General features: G+C 40.3%; 1 protein-coding gene across 4 annotated transcripts in view; it reads right to left on the bottom strand.

Annotated features, from left to right (window-relative positions):
• The window catches only part of SLC16A4 (solute carrier family 16 member 4), a 439,791-nt gene that overhangs the window by 389,297 nt on the left and 27,953 nt on the right, over nucleotides 1-22,541 (bottom strand). Inside the window, exon 2 of one of the 4 annotated variants that reach the window (XM_044076896.1) lies at nucleotides 1,859-2,119. The exons of the other annotated variants lie outside the window; for them this stretch is intronic. The gene's annotated coding sequence lies outside the window, so the exon portion shown is untranslated. The remainder of the gene's footprint in view (nucleotides 1-1,858; nucleotides 2,120-22,541) is intronic. 4 annotated transcript variants of the gene reach the window in all.

The raw sequence follows: 22,541 nt of genomic DNA, 5'->3' as shown, positions 1-22,541 counted from the left end.
TGGATCCCCTTAGAATGACACCAGAAACTTAGCCAATTGTTGAAATCAATAATTTTTTGCTTGTACTGTGGTATCATTCTGGGTGATGGTAGGATGCTGCTCAGGTCTAGGGTCATACCCACCTGGATTACATAATCTGAGAGCTCCATCATGTCTCTTTTCATATAGTCCAGAGAGGTACATCTCAGGTCATTCACACCCACATGTACAATGACAGCGTCATATTTGTACCTGTTGTTGAGGGACCTGTGTGCGTGCATTATGTGGCGGATTATGGCACCTGACAGGTAGCTGACTGTTACTTTCTCCTTATTCAACCTAGTGAGTGGGACAAAAGTGTGCCTCACCATCGAGTCACCTATGACTAGTGTGTTGGGCATGCTATTTTGCCTTAGGGACTTTGGTTGAGTGGCACACTGTTTAGGAGAGTTATGTGTCTCGTTATTAGTGTTGTGTTGTGGTGGTCGAGCGCATTTCTGCCTTGGAGGTCTCTGCTGTTTGGATAATTTTTATTAAGAGCCTCCACAAAGGTGGGTGTGTGTTTTTTTTTTATGGAGGTGCTGGTGTGTGTTCTGGAGGGCTAAGTATTCCATGTGTTGTGGTGCAGGTTTTGACCTTCTTCGCTTGACCAGCTATTCCGGTCTTGGATGGAAAGTGCGTGGCTTCCATTTTGGATATATAACTTAATCTCTCACAGGCATGTCGATGTACATGAGGCAGTTGCTGCATTGCATAAGGATGCCCAAGTTCATCAGGTTAATAGGAGAAAGCACAGGGAACTGACCTTTAGATATGCCTGGTGGGGGTTGGCATTAATAATAAGTACTGGAGCTTTTTCCTTGTAGAATATTTAGTGCTGGTAGCCCTTTTGTGTGCTACATCAACTGCTACAAGAAGTCTGGTAAAGTGCTAGACTAATAAGCTAGTAAAAGTGCAGGAGAGGAGAGAACTAGCACATCTAAGGGAAAAATTGAAGAGCAGACTTTGGCACTGCTCAGAAGCTTATAAACAGTCCTGGATACAGCAAATCTGTATATGGACTGTAGGTAATACCTACAGTATATGAAATTAGGTGCATTGCAAATATGTACTTTTCTGTTTATATATAAATACAAATTATATATATATATATATATATATATATATATATATATATATATATATATATATATATATGAAAAAGTATTTCCAAGCATCCAAGTATAGTCATACAGATTTACATCTGTCTTATAGATATATATGTATGTGTGCGTATATATATTTTTAATAACTTCCGAAATTAAAAATAAAAAAATTAAAAAAGACAAGGACACAGGCAGATCCAAGTTGTTTGTTTTAATTTGTGTTTGCTCTTCCAGTTTTTCTCGGTTTTCCAGCATATCTGTTCCAGATTTTCTTGGCTTTCCAGCATATATATATATATATATATATATATATATATATATATATATATATACCACAAACATACACACACACACACACACACACATATATATATATATATATATATATATATATATATATATATATATATAAAATATATATAGGTACACATACTTACATATATTTTCCTTTTTCCTACATATACATTTGTATTTACACACAAAAGGATCAGCACATAAACATACCATATTTTTAAACAGGTGCATTTCTGTTTACAGTTATGTTTAGGCTTACTCAAACATATGCGTACATATGTGCACATAAACATATATACATATCTTCTTGTATTTACCTGCAGTTATACAATATTTCTATACTACATGTTTTACACATATTTTTGATGCAAGTTAAAAATAAAATTAAAAAATACTTATTACAGAAATGTGGCCTTCTCACCATCGCCTGGGATACTCACCCCACCTACACGTCTGTATGTCATTGTACCTGTGGAGGCACTGGGGGCTAGAACAGTTGACTCATGTTAAGGATGACAGGTGCTCACACAACTCCTGACAGATGTCAATTTTTTCCAATACAACCCACATACACTGGACTCTATTTTCCCCAGGTATGAATCCCTAAGAATGTAGACCATAATTTTGGTTTCTTTGTCAAACCAGCTCAGACTTCAAGCTTGTACCTTCAAAGGGGTTGCCATCTCTTGAAGTGCCAGTACCTAAATGAAGAATGAAAAATATAAGTGCAGCACTGTGGTTCCCAGGTTTGGAACCACACCCAATAACCAAACCAAGTTAACAAGTAGGTTCATTAGACATGGCACTGCTATTACTGGCAAGTTTGGTTTTACCAAAATGCTTTGCCACACAGACTTTTTTTAAATGAATACATTCACATTTCATTTCCACAATAAATTAAATTCAGTTATGTGATCATTACTTTTAAAGTTGTTTACATCTGCTTCTGATTCTGTGCTTTACTATTATTTATCTTTGAACAATAAACCTGAATGTCATGCATTAATCATTTCTTTAATCATCCCTTTTGCAGTACTGCATCAGTAGAGGTCCCCCATTTTTTTATCTTTTTACTACTGGGACCTGCTGCAGATTCTGTCACTTCTTGCAGTGCGTTCATGAGTACCCAAGGCCTGGTTACATGGATATGTTGCCTTATACTCCTGCATATTACTGTGATCCATACTGATAAGCATAAAAAGGCCTAATTTGCATACATGTGCAAATCGCTTTGAATTTATGCAAATAAGTTCATGACCACCATGTTAACTTGTGATCATTCAGGACAGGTGGCAAATTCTTTAGGAAACTGCACATGTTCACAACTAAGGAATAATACCATAGAAGGTAGACATTATTAGCAAGCAGTTCAAGCAAATGGTTAAGCGCCTTCATCAAAGGAAATTTGACTTCATCAGAACAATAAAATATTCAACCAACAAGTTTAAAATAGCCCACAAATAAATCTAATTGGACAATGGTTAGCCAATACAACCCAATGAATTTGAATAAATAAAAGGTAAAAAAAACTCTTAAAAGAACATACCTTATTTTTAAAAAATACAAACCTTTCATATGCATGCCACTTCATGCTAAAGCACAAAGATTATTTTACCATCCCACAAATAAATACATGAATCTTCTTCTTCTTTCGGCTTTTCCCAGTCAGGGGTTGCCACAGCAGATCTTCTGTCCGCTCATGATTGGCAGTGGAATTTTACGGTGTTGAGTTGCCAGCTCAGCGCCCAACCTTACACAGAAGGACCCCCCCCCACAGACACACACACCTAGGGCCAATTTAGAGTGTCCAATCCACCTACTGCATGTCTTTGGGATGTGGGTGGAAACCGGAGCACCCAGAGGAAACCCACATGACCACAGGGAGGACATGCAGACTCCACACAGAAGGCACCCCAGTTGAGAATTGAACCACAGAACCTCTTGCTGTGAGGTGGAAACACTAACCACTGTACCACCGTGGCCACCCCACAAATAAATACATGAATATTAAGTGAAAATACATAAAAATTTAATTATTTGTGATATCTTGCTTAAAATAAATTTAACTTAAAAGCAAATAATTTTAATGGCATAAATCTTCCCTCTAGTATACATCAATCAATAAGTGATAAAAAACTTGCATGAAAAAAGTTTGAATTAAATCTTAGCTGCTTTTTCTTTTAAAGCCGGTCCAATGGAAATAGTGTCATTGAGGCCTGGATATACATTTGCAGCTAAACGCAACTGCCACAACATTTCCTTAAAATTAAGCTTGTTTTTCCAATCTCCCCCCTAATGTCGTGGGGTATCGCATCAATAATACCAAAAATATAACCTGAGTAATTTTCACACACTTTGCTATACCTGAAGAGGGCATTAGTTTCCTTCTTAGTTCTAATGTTATATGTGTGTTCATAAATTCTTAACCTAAATGCCCTCTCAGTCTTGCCAACATAGAAGCAAGTACAACCCTTGCACTTGGCAAGGTACACTATTTTTCTGGTAGCACAATTCCCTTTCCTGAAAAAAACCTCAGTACCAGCATAGGTGTCAATTATAATAGAAGATATGTGTGATATGAACTTACATTGGCCACAATTACCTAATTGGATAACCCTGGTTAAAGAGATTTTGCAGGATATCTATGACGGCTGGGGGGGAAAATATAAACCTTTATTAGGCAAGAAGCTCGAAAATGTTGCCAACCCTGACTATTCTAATCCTGGAAAGGGTAGTACAGGTGATTTCACAGTAGCATGTGTAATACAATATAGTTCCCACTACAAAGGAATTCAGAACATTGTAAATAGGAACTGGAATATTTTCAGAGACAATCATGAGGTTTACCACCTGTTGGGTGAAAAACCCACCTTCTCTACAAAAGCTGGTGAAAATATCTTAGAAGGTAATCTAGCCATGACTACCAACAATGGGAATCAGGGGACCAAAGCACTTAAGAACTTTCCAAACTGTCCCTGGCCTCTGAACCTGTCAAGGATTTCCTGATTATGAACATTATAGTGAGTAATTCTGTGCCTGTATCTCTGCCTTCTCAGCTGGCGAATGCTAGCCACTAGACACAAGCAGTTATGGCTCGGCCAAGACAAGTGGTTCACAATAGGAAATAGTAAGGTTGCAGCAAAGGAAAGTATCTTTTTGGATTCCAAAGTAGATAGAAAAGGCACAATTACGCCTTGTATAATGAATCTGCACTCAGTGGGGAAACAGATAAAATTATGACTATGAATCACAAACAGGTGGGAGAACTTATTAGCATAGATGGAATTACATCATTTCCCATTTACATCTCTTTATTACTTCATTTGTTTAAGCTCATTCATGATCATCGTGCTTTGGCATAAATGACCTGTATGAATTTTGGTTTTGTTGTGGAAATGTATTGGTGTAATGACTATGAATACCACCCTAGGTCATAGTATGCTATGAAACTAAAGGTTCTACCTACATATTGCAATGAAGTCCATGTTCATTTAGCAGAGAAGACAGCAGTTCTAGACATTGCTGTGACACTTAATGAAAAAACAATACAAGAGATGTGTAGAGAAATTAGTTCCAGGTTACATTAATGGAAGTGTTTGTAAAAATGTTGCTTAACTTGTTGTCCTGACTGAACACTGAAGGCCTCTTATGACTTAGTAAAGTGTTTAAGTTCTGGATAATATGTTGTCATTTGTGGAACTCCATCACAGGTTCCTCTCTTTATAACAAAGCAGCTGTTCTCATGGTAGCTTTATTGCTCTGTCTACTGTCCTGTCAAACTCCCCGGCAAAGTGACCTTGAGTAAGCAAGGCTTCTTTAAGTTGTACCAACTGTGTGTCTCTTGCTTCTGTGCAGACAAATTGACTGTCAGTTGGTTTCCTTTAGGTGCATTTCTGTAATGTCCCATTGTGTATTAGTAACCTTAGTATCAAGGATGGTACACTTGAACTCAAGTACTACAATAAGAGTTTAAGAGATGGGTGGATTCTGTTGAGCCCCAGGAGGATTCCTTGAGAAAGTCAATTATCTGTGTCCAAATTAGGAATAAATCATCAATAAAATAAAAAATATGCAAATGGATTGTGTGTACACTGTTGTAGAACTTCTGGGTTTGTCAAAAAATGGTTTGCATGTTGTAGAGCCATTCTTGTACCCATTGCAGTGCCCATAGTCTGATATAATGTTTTCATTAAAATTAAAGTTGAGTCAAAATAGATTCTATAAGTTGTCCTATTAAAATAGATTCTATAAGTTGTCCTACTGTATCTAGAGTGATGTTGTGATGATATGTTTTCTCTTGTACATATCTGAGAAAAGCATCAATGTCATCCTTGTGTGGGATGTCTGTGTACATCGATGTACCATCTTTTGTGGTTTAAACAGTGCAGGTCATGATGGCCTGACAGAATGGGAGGAAAATGAGTAATGTCTTGAATATAGCTGTCTTTTTCATTGACTAGTGATTTCAGAATTTTCTCCTCAAACCCAGAGATCCCCTTCTGTCAGGGTTTGTCTAATGCTGTTTGTCTGCCAGGGTTTCCTGGTTTATGGATTTTGGTAGCATGTAGAAACCTCTTGGCTAGGGCTGACTTGGAATAAGGTCAATTAGTTTGCCCTGGATGTGATCTGGGAAGGGTTTAATAAAGTTCCTTAGTTCTCTGTGTCCTGTTCATTTAGATCATCAGCCAGCTACCGTATGAAGTGTAGTCAGGAAGCTGTCTATTAAATTAGTGATATAGTCAATACAGTTCAGGATAGCCACCTTTTGTCTGCCTTTTTTATGACTATGTTGTGGTTGATTTCAAGGATTTTATTGTTATTTTATCAGAAGAAAAAGGTTGTAGATGAGTCTGTCTTTGAACATTCAGTACGTGATAATTCACACTTTGTTGAAAACAGTCAATATAGCTATGCAGATCTGCACTGCATTGACTTAGAAGGGTAAAACTGGAAGATTTCTTAGTACCTGTTTCTGGTTTTACATTATACGTGCTCTTTCTTTCTGTATCATGAAAGAATTTCCTAAGCCTCACTCTGCCTAAATATTTTCTCAAGTTCTCCACAAAACTACTTTGTCAAGTGGTTAAGTGGAGCAAAATGTAAGGTTTCCCGAAAGGACTGATAATTTTCTAGGAGTCAGAGTATGGTTGAAAAGATTAACAACAATTTTGACAGATGAATTTAAACAAAAGAAGATATGGACTATAGTGAAAAATGCACATTTGTTCTAAAAATTCTTATAGAGTTCTGGAAATTTGTATAGTACTCATTCCTGCTTGGAAGCTGATAACACATTTATTTAAATGGATAAGGACACTGACGACTCTGTTGACAAAATAAAATTTAATTGCTAAAATGTAAGGAATTCAGCAGCTCAGACGTCCCAGCACGATTTGTGATAAACCAGCTACCAAGAAGCAAAAGTTTTAAATTTATTGCTGAGAATGGTTATATATAGATGCAGAGTCTACTGGAAAACCTGAAATTACAGAGCCATTCTGGGTTGTGCAGCAGAGCTGAAAATTCATGTAGAGCATCATGGTCTTAAATTTGTAGCCTTTAGCACTGGAAGAGACCTTTGCTATAGAGAAGGGCAGATATCACAACCTTCAACACAGATAAAACATTTGCTGTCTTCCTAAAAATGTTATAGACCTTGTGATGCCCGTGCACTGGCCCAGTAATCAAACAGCCTCCATCCTCACCACTAGCACCAGTGAGGGGCATCCACATTGAGAGGTTAACAAGTACACACACAGTAAAGTACAATTTCCCTTAAGAGCACACAGAGATCAGACTCAGTCTGAGTCTGGTTTCTCCCTTTCTCTCCAGATCCCCAATAAGACTCCCCACTGGCACAGCTATAGGGTTCAGATCTCATCCGAGTGGTCAAGCCAAAACCTCTAGTACCCTCTCTGTCCAACCAGTGCTTCGTGTCCCTGCAGAAGTAGCTGACACCCACATACTTTGAGATATGAATTATATACAACCACAGACACTCCTGGAGAAGGTTGGCACAGGTTCTCCAGCTATGCCCCCTTCTGCTCAGACTTTAAGGTAGTACCGACTACCACCAACCACCCTTATCAGCTACTATAAAGGCCCTTACCAAATGGTGTCCAATTCTACTGTGCAATGTTATTATTATCCAATTTATTAGTATGACTAAGACTTGAAGGCTATTTGGGAGTGGCCTATACAGTGTCACCAAATACATACAAGTACTCTAGGAGCTTAAATTATCTCTACACAAAACAGCCACAGTTGAAAGGTTGAAAAATATTTAATAATGCATTTTAAAAACACAATACTTATTGATTCAACACAGGGATAATAGAGAGATCAAACATCACAGGAAAATACTTTAAAACAATATTGTAGGACAGTCTGACATAAATACAGAAAACAGCTAGACTAATCTGGCTATATTCCTATCTATCTCTAAGAGAAATACTAAATAAATTTGCTTACAGAGCAAGGCACATTGCTGGTGAGTTGTTGTGAGATTCAGAACAAAATACAAAATGCCAAATCTTTTCTCTGAGAAAGTCTTAAATTGATAATACATATTACTGCTGAGTCATTTCAGATTACATCTTTCTTGATACTTCTGCTTAAGTTTCCCAGGCTCACAGAACTTAAAATTTAGCATTTCTTTGTAATCTGCACCTGCCAGGAAGCCACAGCAATAAAAGACACATTACATCTGAAACCTAGTAATTATCTCTGTCTTAGGACAATAGAAAGAATTTCCTGGCCCAGACATGTTGTCTCCGAGCTTGAGATCACACACAGTTGTAAAAATTCTTTACTTATCAGCTTTCTTCCAGCAGGGTGCACTGTGGTTACATTGTTGAAGCTTAGCACATAACACAGTTTTCTTACATTTGTGAAACCAGCCTGTGGATCATATTGATATTTACAATGACATAGAATTATTTGCAAAATTCTATCTGGCTGGGCTGGCAGCCCCTCAGTTTTTCACAGCCCCATATTACTGAAAACTACTCCAAGGAGGAATATGCTACAAATAGCCATTCTTCTGGCATTACCATTTGGCGAATTGTTCTGCTCTTCATCGGCTTGAAGAAGAATCAGCTACATGGTAACACCTTGACACCAATTTTTTTGTGGTTAAATTACTCTTTAAATACAGAGTCTAAGTTCCCATTTTCACTGAAATGTTTTATATTCTCAGGACCCAACAAGTGACAGTTGTCTTCTTTTGAAGTTACCTGATTTCCAGTTTTATAAACAGTCTGAAGCAACAGCTCAAATGCGAGCAAAATCCTTGAAGGTATAGTATGGAACAGGTACTACCCCCATTCAGACTGGCTGCTTTATCTCATTCTCCTCATCTGAATCAGGACATTTTAATTGTACAGTTCTTAGCTGGGACTCCTGTCTCCAATGGTAGTGGTACCTCACTTTCTTTAACAAACTCACTTGTAGTAAAATAAGAAACAAGGACCATGTAAAATACTGAATTTGTCTTTAATACATGTAAAAGCTTTGATAAAAATTCAGTACAGAATAAAAGAAGAAGAAGAAATTCCAACTTAGTGATATACAAAGGTTGGGCCCATCATCAGGCCTCTCAGCATTCTCCCATAAGAAGCAGAACTAGTTGTAACTAATAGTTTATGCATCTTTCTGGAAGATAAAAGCTTAATACCACCACCCAACCTTTCATATGACCGACGCTAAATTCAATGTGATGGAGAAGGGTAGAATGAAATCAGTGGATAAAAGCACAAGAAATGCTAAGGTAGGAAAAACAATAAATTGCCAAGTTCAATTATACTGCACTCGGAAAAATGAAGCAAAAGAAACTGTGATGTGCAGAAGAACACAGCTGGAAAGGATAAATCTTTATTTTCAACTGCATTTTTACTGTTGCTGTGAGTGACACTTTTTATTCTATTTATGGGACTATTAGGGTTGTGCTTAGGGTTCCTCAATCTGTGTTTAAGTCAATTTCATTTAAAAAGGATGCTGTGTTTGAAAGTGTTTGGAAGAATTGTCTTTTTCGTCTGAGACTCAGAATAAGACTGGTAAATGAAATAGGGTAATCCCCCTCCCTCCCAGTCTATATCTATCTTCTTTTCATTTTGTTTTGTAGCTATGGAAAAAAGAAACAAATGACACAGCGAATGGTTGGGGTCACTGAAGGAGAATCTGCACCAAAAGAGTCCAATCACCCTTCCTACTAAATATGTCACAGAACAAATAACAAAAAAAAATAAATCAGTGGAAGAAGGAAGAGGCAGAGATAATACGGTCTTCCAATGACAAAATAATTTACCATTATTGAGTTTCATTGCATTTGGGGAATGGATAGAATAAGATACAATCTGAAGGAGAAATCTGGTGTGCTATTTTGGCTGCCGCTTGCTGCACTGCTAATTTTATTTACATGACTACTGTGAGATGAGCTTCTGTTTGTAGTGTTCCTTTATTCACAGGGTTGCTGATACACTGATTTCTTTAAGGCTGTTTTTACTTTTAATGCTGTTATGTTGGATGCTGTTGGATGATTCTGCTATCTCCCACTACTATTTTTTTTTAATTTTATATATTAAATGGGATATTGTGATGAAGAGAATTTCAGAAAATGAGAAGAAAGTCCTAGGGCTATTTAAGTGGGAAGGTAAGTCAAGTAAAATGGTTAAGCCATCAATAGGTTGATAAATCTGGGCAGGATAGGGAGGGAAACTTTGGAAGAGAAAAGGTGAGTGAAAGCTGAATTACTGGGGTGCATGTTGCAACACAACAGGAAAAACACGTCTACTAGCAATATGACTGGAAATTCACTGCAAGGAGGTGCCAAGTGGTTGTATTGTATGCTGCATACAACACAGGGGCTTACGCAAAGGGGTTTTAGATTAAACCTGAGACAAAGTAGGAGATGGTAACAAAAAACAGCAAGCTGGGAAACAATGGACAAATAAGATACTGAATCAATGATGGAATAGGGCAGGGAAGCGGGGTAAGTGTTTTATGGAGATATGAAAGAAACAGGGGGAAGGAAGTACTAGACCATAAGTGAGACAGAGTAGATAGGTAGTATAGGTACTATGCAACATGATGAAAGAAGAACTGAAGGCACTTTGTGTGGTGAAAAGAGATGGGAGGTTGTATGATGACAGAGGAGTCAGTAAGGGGGAGAGCAAAATATAGACAGAGGGTCAGATAAAGCAGACCTCTTGAAATATAAGGACCAGTGAAGGCCAGTACTACACAGTAATCTAGCAATAATCTAGTGATAGTGTCAAAGGCAAGTCAGAGAAGAATGAAAGGATGAAGTTAGAAAGCAGGAGGAGTGTTGTTGGATTAGCTGGTACACTAATAATGAGGATTCATCACAAAAAGGCACTAGCTGAGAAAATAAGAGTGAGAAGATGAGCTGCCACAGATGGAGTCTTTGTTTCTGTTGACCTAAGGCATGGAAAATGAGGCCCTATAAAAGGCAGCCATGAAGGGATAGGTTAGTCACATGATTATGTATATATGAAAACATAACCTGCATGGCAAACAGCACAGCTAAGAAAACAGAGGCCAGAGGAGTGAAGGATTGGTAGAGCTCTACTGAAAGGTGGTAGGAGTTTATTAATCACCTGAGAAGCACTCTTGTTGTTATATATAAGTCAGGTGAGGAAAGAGTACTGGAATTTAATGGGTGAATACTGGAGCTGTAGGACAGGAAAAAGGAAGTCATATCTAAGGTTTGCAGTTGAGGCAGGGATACATGTGATAACAGAGGCAATTACTGGTGACTGCATGCATCCAAACATAATAGGAAAACACTGGTATATATATATATATATATATATATATATATAATGTCTATTTAAATTGGAATGGTAAAGGCAGTATCAAAGAAATTTTACTATTCCTGGTACACACTGTGTTTAGGAAATGGAAAATAATAGGGGCAAGAAGGGAGAAAAAAGAAAAGGAGAACATGTGGCCAGGAAGGTGATGTCATGCAGTGCTAGAAGCCTGGCAGCAGTGTAGATCAGCTGCATGCATTACTCATGGATGACAACATTAATGCTATTGGTACAACATCAGTGCAGCTCGCAGCACACAGACGGTATGATGTGGTGCTACCTGCACACAAGTTGTATATAATAATGGCTGGCTAGCCAAGTGGCAGCCAGTCATCAATTTATCCGAGGCAGGTCAGCTCGGACTCAGGTTTCAGGGGGAAGAACAGGTAGGGACAGGATAGAGCCGAAAGGTGAGGGTGGGCCAAGCTGTCCAGGGAAGGGTTGAAAAGGCAGAGAACAGAGGAAACCTGTCTTTTGGTTTCGACCTGGCAGCTTCCTTCCACTGGTTCCAGTGGTTTTGATCTTCATGGGTATTCTCTACAAGTGATGTAGGCTCTATAGTATCTTAGGTCACGTGCAATGGTACATTTTTTTTTGGGTAATCTTTGCCTGATTTATGGTTTATCTGTTTTAATCAAGTAAGTGACTGTTTTTAAAGTTTATCTAAGTAGAAATGGTTAGGAAATTTTGAGGGCTTGAGCTAACAAGTGTAGAATTTGGGGATAAAATAAAAAGAAATGGGAAAAACTGGGTTATTCTAGAAATGCATAGTTGGGAGTCTGCCCTTGAGGGACGCTTGGCATGGGTGTTTCTGTTTATAATCCAGTACTGTGTGGAATAGGTGGCAGAAAGGTTCAGTCCATGTGTTTCATTTAGGCTTTCAGTGTGTTTGCTGTACACAGAGTCATTTGCAATATAATATTAGTGATGGGAGAGTGTGTTTAGTTTATGATCAGTTTTACACATAATGCATTGCTTTCCTAGATTTGGTGCGAAGCATTAAGCAAACCTGTTCGAGGCCTTCCAAGCTGGCATTGGGCAAGAGTTGGATTCAGTAACTCCTTGGGATAGTAGGGCTTGGTTTTGAGCAGGTATTTTATTACGGAGTGGCTGCAGATATTAAGGGTCTACTATGGATTGGGAAGTAGCCTGATTATTTAATTAATTAATTATGCAACAGGGCAGTGGTAACCGTACGCTATGTATTTGTCGCTGATCCACCGTTCCCACATGCGAGTAAGTCGTTATGGTACATTATTTGATACATGAGTTCAATGATCTTAAGATTAAGGCCCGGGATGTGACTGAAATGACCTCATCCCACTACCATTGTCTATTTAACAAGTATGCTGGTACCAGTGGAGGAGATGTATACTAAGCCATTTTAGTGATAGCATATTTTTTTTATTGGGGGTATTTTCGTTTTTCAGTAAGGTTTAGATGTTGATTGTGCTGTGTGTTACCTTAGTTACAGCATATATACTGCTGAAATGGCAAGTCAGTGTGTGTCTATGTATGTGTATTGCTTACATCTACCAGAGAATTAGGAACACTTTTCTTTTAATAAAATCAGGGCTTGGTACTGGTTTTATGTATTTAATGAGGGATTCATAAATAGCTTTGGTTGGATGAGTATAGCTCTAGCCCCCTAATATGTTTGGAGTTTTGTATATGATGGTACCCATAATTTGGTTCTTTGTGTGGGCATATGCATCTATAATATCAATCATGGGGAAATGGAAGGTGCTTGCTGTCTTAATTCTGACAAGTCATGAGGATGTTGCGTTGTGTATTTAATAAATACCCTCTTTATTGATAATGAGAAATGTGCATGCTGTTTAGAATGCTATGGCAGTAGTTGGACCTAGGTGCACAATTGCCTTAGCACTCTAAACTACTTCTTAACAATATTTATTGTCGTAACATTTAATTATGATCCCTGGGTTCTGGTAATGCCCTGTGAATATCTAAAATACTTGTTCTTAAAAACAGTGTTCTGCTATTACTGTGATTTTTAAATTTTATTCTAGTATTAGTTTTAAGTGGTTACAATGAAGGAGATTTAAGAATAGTGTAGAGGTAGGAAATAGCTAGAAACATCGTGAGGCATTTTGGGTTACACACTGGATGCATCCATTTTGAAGCATATGGAAGACTGCTTTAATGAATCCAGTGTGTAACTAGCCTTTTGGTTCCTGCCCGAGGTGGTGGTTGGGGGCATAACTTTGTTTTGAAACTGCAAGGATTACACCCAAAGTTAAGAAGGGCATAGAATGGATAGGCTCAGCGGGGACTTTGACTATGAGTGTGTCTGTGGTTCACAGTGTAGGCTACAGGTGGAAGGCAGCTACTAGTACTAAAGCCTGTGCAAAAAAAAAAAAAAATTAAAAAAAAAGGATCTCTCTGCAGGTACTGTTCAACTGGCAAGTAATGCTTTGCCTGACCCACAGGCAGAACCAAGTGGTGGGTGTCTGGTGTTGAGTAATACCATAAGTGGGAAGGATGGAAGTGACAAGAAGGATGGGTGAACTCAGAAATGCAAACAGAAGAAGAAGCATTGCAAGAAACGCAAGAGGGACAACAGGGATGAAGGTAAGTTTGAGTTTAATGATGATCAAATGTTTTTACAGTGGTTGCAAACCCAAGGATTTTTTCAGGAGGATGAGTACAGGGTTCAACCAAATGTAAGGAAGGAAGGAAGGAAATGTATTAAGTTCATGCAGGCAAGACGGGTTAGGCAAAGACAGGTTCAGTAACGTTAATGGCACAGTGCAAGATGTTCAAGTTGGGGGTCCAAGGGGGGATGCAACGGCAATGAATATAGCATTTCAAGACAAGGGTCAGATTTTTGATTAGATTGGGTTGCTAATAGCACAACTCAGGGGTGATCAAGAAGGGAACAGGGTAGGGGAGCAAGAATCAGTTGAGAGGGCATCAGTTGAAAGAGAATAAGTGGACAGGGGTCAAGAGAAGTACTACAGGGCAGTCTCGTTAGACTTACCCTTGGGCTTTCACTTGAGCAACAAAGTAAAAGAACAAATTGCAAGCAGAGAGTATGTGGACATATTTTTGCTGTTGCACAGGGACATATTTTTGCTGTTGCACAGGGACATATTTTTGCTGTTGCACAGGGAAGAGGAGGTAAAGGAGAAGGATAAAGAGGGAAAGACAGGGTACCTAGGTGACAAAAGGAGGGAACTGGCAGTAAGAAGGACATGGAAGAACTGGCTGATTGTTTTTTCTATTTATGCAGACATTTTAGGGGAAAGTAGCCCCAACAAAGCAAAATGCATGCGGATACATTTTAATAGAGTAACCACTATGTGTTTTGCACAAGGGGGGCAGAAGTGGCTACAGTATGATGAGGATTATAGGAGAAGGAGGCAAGCATACCCTGAAAAACCATGGTCTTGGATGGATTTGGGGCTACTATCAGTGGGAGTGGTAAGCACTAGGTAGCCTATCTACCACAAGAGGAGTAGTTTCTGGCCCAGAAATTGTAGTATATTGGCCGTTTGGGCAGTTTTTCCATCTCTTTCAACTTTATGGGTTAAACGCCTGCATTTCCGCTTTTCCCGCCTTTCCTGTAACTAGACTAGTCCAGGTACAAATTTGCAGTATCCAGGACTGTATGTAAGCTTTTGAGCCCACCAACCCTTTCTGTGTTGGAGGGAATCCTTCTAGCTTATCAGTAGGAGTGGTAAGCACTAGGTAGCCTATCTACCACAAGAGGAGTGGTTTCTGGTCCAGAAATTGTAGTTTATTGAGCGTTTGGGCAGTTTTTCCATCCCTTTCAACTTTCTGGTTTAAAAGCCCACGTTTGCACTTGTTTCCTACCGTCCCATAACTAGTGTAGTCCAGATACAGATTTGCTGTATCCAGGACTGTTTGTAAGCTTTTGAGCAGTGCCAACGTCTGCTCTTCAATTTTTCCCTTAGATCTACTAGTTCTCTCCTCTCCTGCACTTTTACTAGCTTATTAGTCTAGCACTTTACCAGACTTCTTGTAGCAATTATTGTAGTACACAAAAGTGCTACCAGCACAAACATTCTACAAGGAAACAGCTCTAGTATTTATTATTAAATCCCACCCCTCCAGGCATGTCTAAAGGTCAGTTCCCTGTGCATTCTCCTATCAACCTGGTGAACTTGGACATCCTCAGGCAATGTAACAACTGCCTCATGTACACTGACAACCCTCTCCTCTTACCTCCCAACACTCAGACTTGTGAGAGATGCTCTTATATATCCAAATTGGAAGCCACGCACTCTCCAGCCAAGACTGGAATAAGGTCTAGAGGAGAGGGTCAACATTTGCACCACACCACATGGAACACATAGCCTTTCAGAAGACACACCAGCACTGCCTTCACATAAAAACACAAACCACACACCCACCTTCGTGGAGGCTCTCAATAAAAATCTACCCAAACAGCAGAGACCTCCAAGGCAGAAATGCACCCAACCACCACAACACAACACTAATCATGAGACACATAACTCTCCTAAACAGCTTGCCACTCAACCAAAGTCCCTAAGGCAAAACAGCATGCCTAACACACTAGTCATAGGTGACTCGATAGTGAGGCACCCTGATGTCCCACTCACTAAGTTGAATAAGGAGAAAGTAACAGTCAGCTGCCTGCCAGGCACCAGGATCCGCCACATAATGCATGCACTCAGGTCCCTCAACAACAGGTACAAATATAACTCTGTCATTGTATATGTGGGTGTGAATGACCTGAGATGTACTTCCTTGGACTACATGAAAAGAGACATGGAGGAGCTCTCAGATTATGTAGGCGGGTATGACCCTAGCCCTGAGCAGCATCCTACCATCACCCAGAATGATACCACAGTACAAGCAGAAAATGATTGATTTCAGCAGTTGGTTTCTGGTGTCATTCTAAGCGGATCCAGTATCTGTCTGCCTGGGATGACATAATTGATAGACCTCGATGCTTTGCCAGAGATGGTCTGCATCTGTCACCCCCTGGGCTTCTGGATACTGGCCAGGGCTCTTGCCACCCCTATAGTGCCTTTTTTTAGGTGGTGTTCCAAAGACCAAATTACCACCATAACAGCTACAAACAAATGCAATCTGAAGGTCATGCTGCTCAACACTAGAAGTCTAAATCTCAAAATGCACTTGCTCAAAACACTCCTTAAAATGGAGAACATTGACATTTGTGGCATAACAGAGACCTGGTTCAAGGTAGCAGAAAGCACCCCTGCACTACCAGGCTATAACTCATTCCACACCTTTTGGCCCCAGAACTTGGACCGGAGCTCCAAAGACGGTGGTGTTTCCATATTCATAAAGGATGTGCACACCTCCAGACTAGTAGCCCAACATAACTCATCTGAGATACTTTGGGTGCAGCTAACATTGGGTAAGTCAGTGATTCAGGTCGTAGCCTGCTATAGGTCCCCAACCATGTCTCAAGACTCACACTCCACGTTCCTAAGCACGCTGGAGAATATTAGGGTCCAACCTAACACTCTCATACTGGGAAACTTCAACTACCCCTCCACTAACTGGGAAAACTACTCCTGTACCAATATACTTGCCCAACATTTTCTGGAATTCATTCATTCCAATGCCCGGGACCAGCTTGTTCTGATCCCCACTAGAGGTAGCAACATCCCTGACCTGGTTATTACTAACATGAGCAATCATTTTTCTACTCCAATAGTCAAGTCCTCCCTGGTTAGATCCGACCACAAACTAATCACCTTGGAAATCCACCACAAAAAACTTCTCCAAAGCTAACTTTGGGCTCCTAAAAACAGAGATGGCTAATTTCACAACACCCATGCAAATGGAGATCAGTTGCATGACCGCTGAGTCATAGACCAATGCACTGTACGAACACGTACACAAATGCATGGATCTCGCCATACCCAACAGAACCAAGATGCCCTCCTTTAAAAAAGGAAGCCAATCTGGTGGTCCCCTGCCACAAACAAACTGTACAACAGAAGGAGGAAACTGATGTGGAATAAGTTGAAGTCCCAAGACTGGAAAAACTCCATTATCAGCCTCAACAAAAAGCTGAGATCCCTCATCAAATCCTCTAAAGCTAGCTATGAAAACAGAATTGCAACAGATAGTAAAGAAAACCACAAGGCCTTCTATAGTTATGTAAAGAGTCTCCATGCCAATACCCAGATTTGCTCTGAGCTACTGCACAATGGTACCTCCTATACTGAGCCAACAGATATTGCCAATATACTGGCCGACAGATTCAATGTCAACTTTACCTCTCTTCCCCCCAAGGGACCAGTCACAATATGAGTAGATTGCCAGGCACCCAGTATTACTGCTGCACAGGTTAAAACAGCACTGTCCAAGGCCAAGAATACAGCTTCTATGGGACCTAACAATATCCCTGGCTGTGTTCTACATGAACTACAGAGTGAACTGGCACATCACCTGTGTGCCCTGTTCAATCACAGCCTCACCTCAGGCTTTGTCCCTACCAAATGGCGCACTGCTACAGTCATCGCTCTCCACACAGGAGGAGTTACTACAGACCCTGGGAACTATCGTGCCATTTTTACTGACACTGAAGAAGGCTTATACCTGAAAGCTTTGTTTGTTTATTTATTAAAGTGAGTTTTTTCTTATTCGCATTGTCTTCTGGATACTTGAGTTGGTGAATAGAGAAGAAGATAGACCTTAAGGTTGAAGTTTTAGTCTTGAGGAACTGTAGCCCCATTAGCCTGAGTCTGATATGCAAAGCTATGGAACGCATCATCATGGACCTAATAAACAAGGATATAGGGAATCTCCAAACTCTAGATCCCACACAGTTTGGTTTTATGAAGGGAAGATCATGCCTGCTCAACTTGGTCGACTTCTTTGAGTCAGTCACCAGAGCTGTGGATGAAAGCAAGGTGGTTCATACAGCCTACCTTGATCTGGCCAAGGCCTTTGATACCATTCCCCACTCAGGAATCATAGAAAAACTCACTAAGCTAGGCATCAACTCCTATATCATTAGGTGCATTGCAAACTGGCTCACAGGCAGAACCCACAGTGTAAAAGTAGCTGACTTCAAGTCAGACTGCTGACCAGTCACGAGTGGAGTCCCACAGGGTTTGGTCCTGGGTCCTTTCCTGTTTGGTATCCACTTCTCTGAAGTCCAGGCCAACATGAAGGGACCCTGGCTGACAAAGCTCACAGATGATTGTAAGTTGGGAGCTATTATTAACTCCCTGAGTGATGTTGACATCCTACAGAAAGGCCTCACAGAGACCAACAACTGGTGTCAGAACCATGGCCTTAAGCTCAATGGCAAAAAATGTGTTGTCATTCCCTTTGGGAAAAACCCAATTACCATGAATTACCACATCGATGGTAGTCCACTCAACACAGAAGGCACTATAAGAGATCTGGGAACAAAGGTTGACAGCAACCTCTCTTTTGACCACCACATTGCCACTGTGGTCAGAAAGTTCTTCTATGTGGTACATCTCATTACTAAGGGTTTTGCATCCAGGAAGAAAGAGGTCATTGTCTCCCTCTACTCTTCCCTCATTAGGCCAATCATTGAGTACAATGCCCTGTCTGGCATGTACCTCACTAAACACCTGCAACAACTGGAGATGCCGCAAAAGTACCTCACAAAGAGGATCCTAGGCCTTAAATTTTTTGCCCTGTATGGACAGACTAAAAAAGCTCCAACTATTCTGTTTCATATCGCCTACTTAGAGGCAATCTCTGCTTGACTTACAAAGCCATGTCTGACCCAGCACTTTTAGAAATGCTACATCTAAAGAAATCCCAATCCTTCTGCACCACACGCTCCAGAGACCTCAACCTCATTACCGCAATCAACAGAACGTTCATAACCCAGAGACTGCCCATGCTATGGAACAGACTTCCCATACATGTCAAGCAGAGCACCTCACTGGCCCTCTTCAAGAGAAATCTTGATGCGTGGATGGGAAATAGAAAATTCACCCCAGGGATTACTCCAATGGCTTTACTTGACAGAGGCACTGGGAACTAAGGTCGGTGGCACAATGCCAGGGTAATCCTGTGGGCTAGGCTTGTAAAGGCGCCAGTGCCATTAGTCTTGTACACACCTATGAACCTATGTTGGTTAGACACCAGTGAGAGCGCACTGACAATGGACTGCTGGTTTCCATTAAACCATACAGGGAACACGCTTGGTTGATACGGAACATGACCCTAGACAGGTGCAACAGTATTGCAGTGGGCTAGGGTAGAAGGGGTGTCAGGGAAGTGCTATCAGTATTACTTCAGATACTGTGGGATGCAATTACAATGTAAATACCAGCACCAATGCATGTCATGCAGGAAGGCCAATCATCCAGCCAAGGCATGCTTTCGCCTTTCAGGTCAACAAGGAAGAAATACATTTGGACCACCATTTTTGCCACCACTTAAAGGGTACACAGGGCAATCTCCCAACTCCAGTAAGAGGGGAGGGTTCAAGGGAATGGCTCCAAATGTATCCAGATAGGGAGGCAGCAGCATTACTTGAGGAAAGCTTTACCATGGGTTTTAAGATTCCAGCAAAGGGCAAAAAACAAAGAATTAGAAGTCTGCAAAGGAGCATCCAGATATAGTGAGGAGGAAGCTAAACAACAAGCTAGAGGCAGGTAGATTAGCAGGCCCATTTCCTCATCCACCCAGAAAAGCTTTCAAGGTCTCTGCTATAGCTTTAGTACTCAAAAAAGAGTCCGGGGGATTTTCGGCTCATTCATCACTTGTCCTATCCAGAGGGGGATTCAGTGAATGACTAAATAAATGGTGTTGGAACATCGGTGCATTATGCTTCATTTGATTAAGCTGTTAGAAAGTTCAAGGTAAAGGAATTGGGGCCCTTTTTAGCACATTTTTACATTGGCTGTTCATAAGTAGGTTGGGTGAGGACAACGTGGTACATTATCTGGATTATCTTCTATTTGTAAGGAGCAAAGACATAGATGGACTACATGAAAAGAGACATGGAGGAGCTGTCTGATATTGTAGCTCAGGCAGGTATGACCTGAGCCCTGAGTAGCATCCTACCATCACCTAGAAGAATACCACAGTACATTTATTACTGCTTGGTCGTAGCCTGATTAAATTGTAACTGTTATTCTAAGTCTTTCAGTTTAAGCACTTGGGCTTCATACAGGCTGTTTTACATTAAGAAGGTTTGTGGTCTGCACTGTTGTGGCAGGACAGGTAGCTTACATCCTTCTAAGCTGGGAATTGCTGATTGAAGGCCCAGTGTCTGCTATTCTAAAAGTGTATTAGTTCTGGCTTAGGCACTTGGGCTTCAGGCCAGAGATTCTACATTAAGAAGGTTTATGGTCTGCACTCTTGTGGGAGGAGAGGCTGGATTCTGCCCTTCTGAGCTGGGAATTTCTGGTCACAGGCTTATTGTGACTGTTATTTGAACTGTTTCTTCCTGAAATTGGTGCACCTTGTTGTTGTAGCATAGACCAGATTCAGGCCTGCTGAATCTAGCTTTGTTTGTATAACTTGAGCACTGATCTAGGCTATCTTTTTTTTGGAGAAGGTTCCCCTGCATCCTAGTAAGCAGGGGTGTGCAGTTAGAACTTCACTGATTGAAGACTGCTGGAATAGGGCTCAGTTTTGAGCTTTTTTCTGGTTAATTGGGTAACGTGTTTAAATCAGTTTGTTTTCTATTGTTTTATATGGGTATGTAGATATATATATATATACATATATATATATATATATATATATATATATATATATATATATATATATATATATGAAATTACACTTTATTCATCTGCTTTTACTGTATTTGTGTTTCTTACTACTTTATTACTGGGGTCATTGACTACAACTCTGATCTGCGATATATAACAGTAAGTATCCTTTTCTGTGCTTTTAAACTGTTTTTTTTTTAGTGTATCTGCTTTATATTCTGAAAAAATATATATATATATATATATATATATATATATATATACTTGCTTCTTGCCTTTCTAAGCTAGTATAGTCCAGTTTTCAAGTTAGTGCTGAATTCAGGGCTGTGTTACAAATCTCTGTGTTTGCCCATACCTTACTTGGATAGAAGGAAGTTTCTCTGTTCACCTGTGAGAGTGGGAAGCTTTGAGCAGCCTATCTGTCCCTGGAGGAGTGGTTTCAGTCCAGAAATTAGTAGTTTATTTGCCATTTTGGGCTAATTTCTATCTCTTTAATTTCCCTGCTATAAATACCATATTTGCCCGGTTTTGCGCGCCAGGCAGCACCAGTTAGCTAGAGTAAAACTATTCCCGGCTCCACAAAGTGTCCTCTTCAATTTTTCCCTTGGAACTAGACAAACATTCAACTTAAGCACTCAAGCCATTCATTTCTCAGCCCGGCACTTGCTCAAAACTTATAGCAAGCACTTATAAACCCTAGCACTAGACCCTCCTGTACTGTACAGTAGGACAAGGCTCTCTATTCGACCTTACCAGACATCCAGCTCACTGTGTCTATCCAGGCATGTCCAAAGGGCAGTTTCAGGTGTACTCTCCAGTCCAACTGGTGAATCTGGGCATTTTGAGGCAATGTTACAACTGCCTCATGTACACAGACAACCCCCTCCTCCTACCACCAAACACTAATACATGCGAGAGATGCAGTTATACAGCCAAACTAGAGGCTAAGCTCTCTCAACCAAAGACTGGATCAGACAGTCAAGAGCAGAAGGGAAATACTTGCATCACACCACCAGTCTTACATAGACCCATTAAACCAGCACTGGCAAAAAACACACATAAATACAGAAACAGAAACCTGGTTTAAGGCTCCAGAGAGCACCCCAGCACTACCAGGCTACAACTCATACCATACATTTCGGCCACAGAACCCAAACCGAAATACAAAGGCGGGGGCATATCCATATTCATCAAGGATACCCACACCTCCAAGTTAGTGGCACAGCACAATGCTTCAGAGATCATCCACGTGCAACTAACAATGGGCAAAACTGCAATTCAAATTGTAGCTTGCTACAGATCACCCACCATGTCCCAGGACCCTCATTCCGTATTTCTGGAAACACTGGGAAACATAAAGGTCCTACAAAACACCCTAATATTGGGTGATTTCAATTACCCAAACATTAACTGGGAGAACTACTCAAGTACTAACTCCCTTGCCCAACTTTTCCTAGAATTTATAAACTCAAATGCCCTGGTTCAACTGGTCAACACTCATAACATATTGGACCTGGTCATCACCAACATGGGCTACTGGTGTTCCACACCAGAGGTCAACCCCTCGCTGGTTAGATCTGACCATAAAC

This window comes from Protopterus annectens, chromosome 7.part0 (genome assembly GCF_019279795.1).
Source record: "Protopterus annectens isolate FY-2018-M chromosome 7.part0, PAN1.0, whole genome shotgun sequence".
NCBI classification, from domain to species: domain Eukaryota; kingdom Metazoa; phylum Chordata; order Ceratodontiformes; family Protopteridae; genus Protopterus; species Protopterus annectens.
Note: the sequence above shows the minus strand (reverse complement) of the source record. Positions and strands in the feature narration are given on the sequence as shown.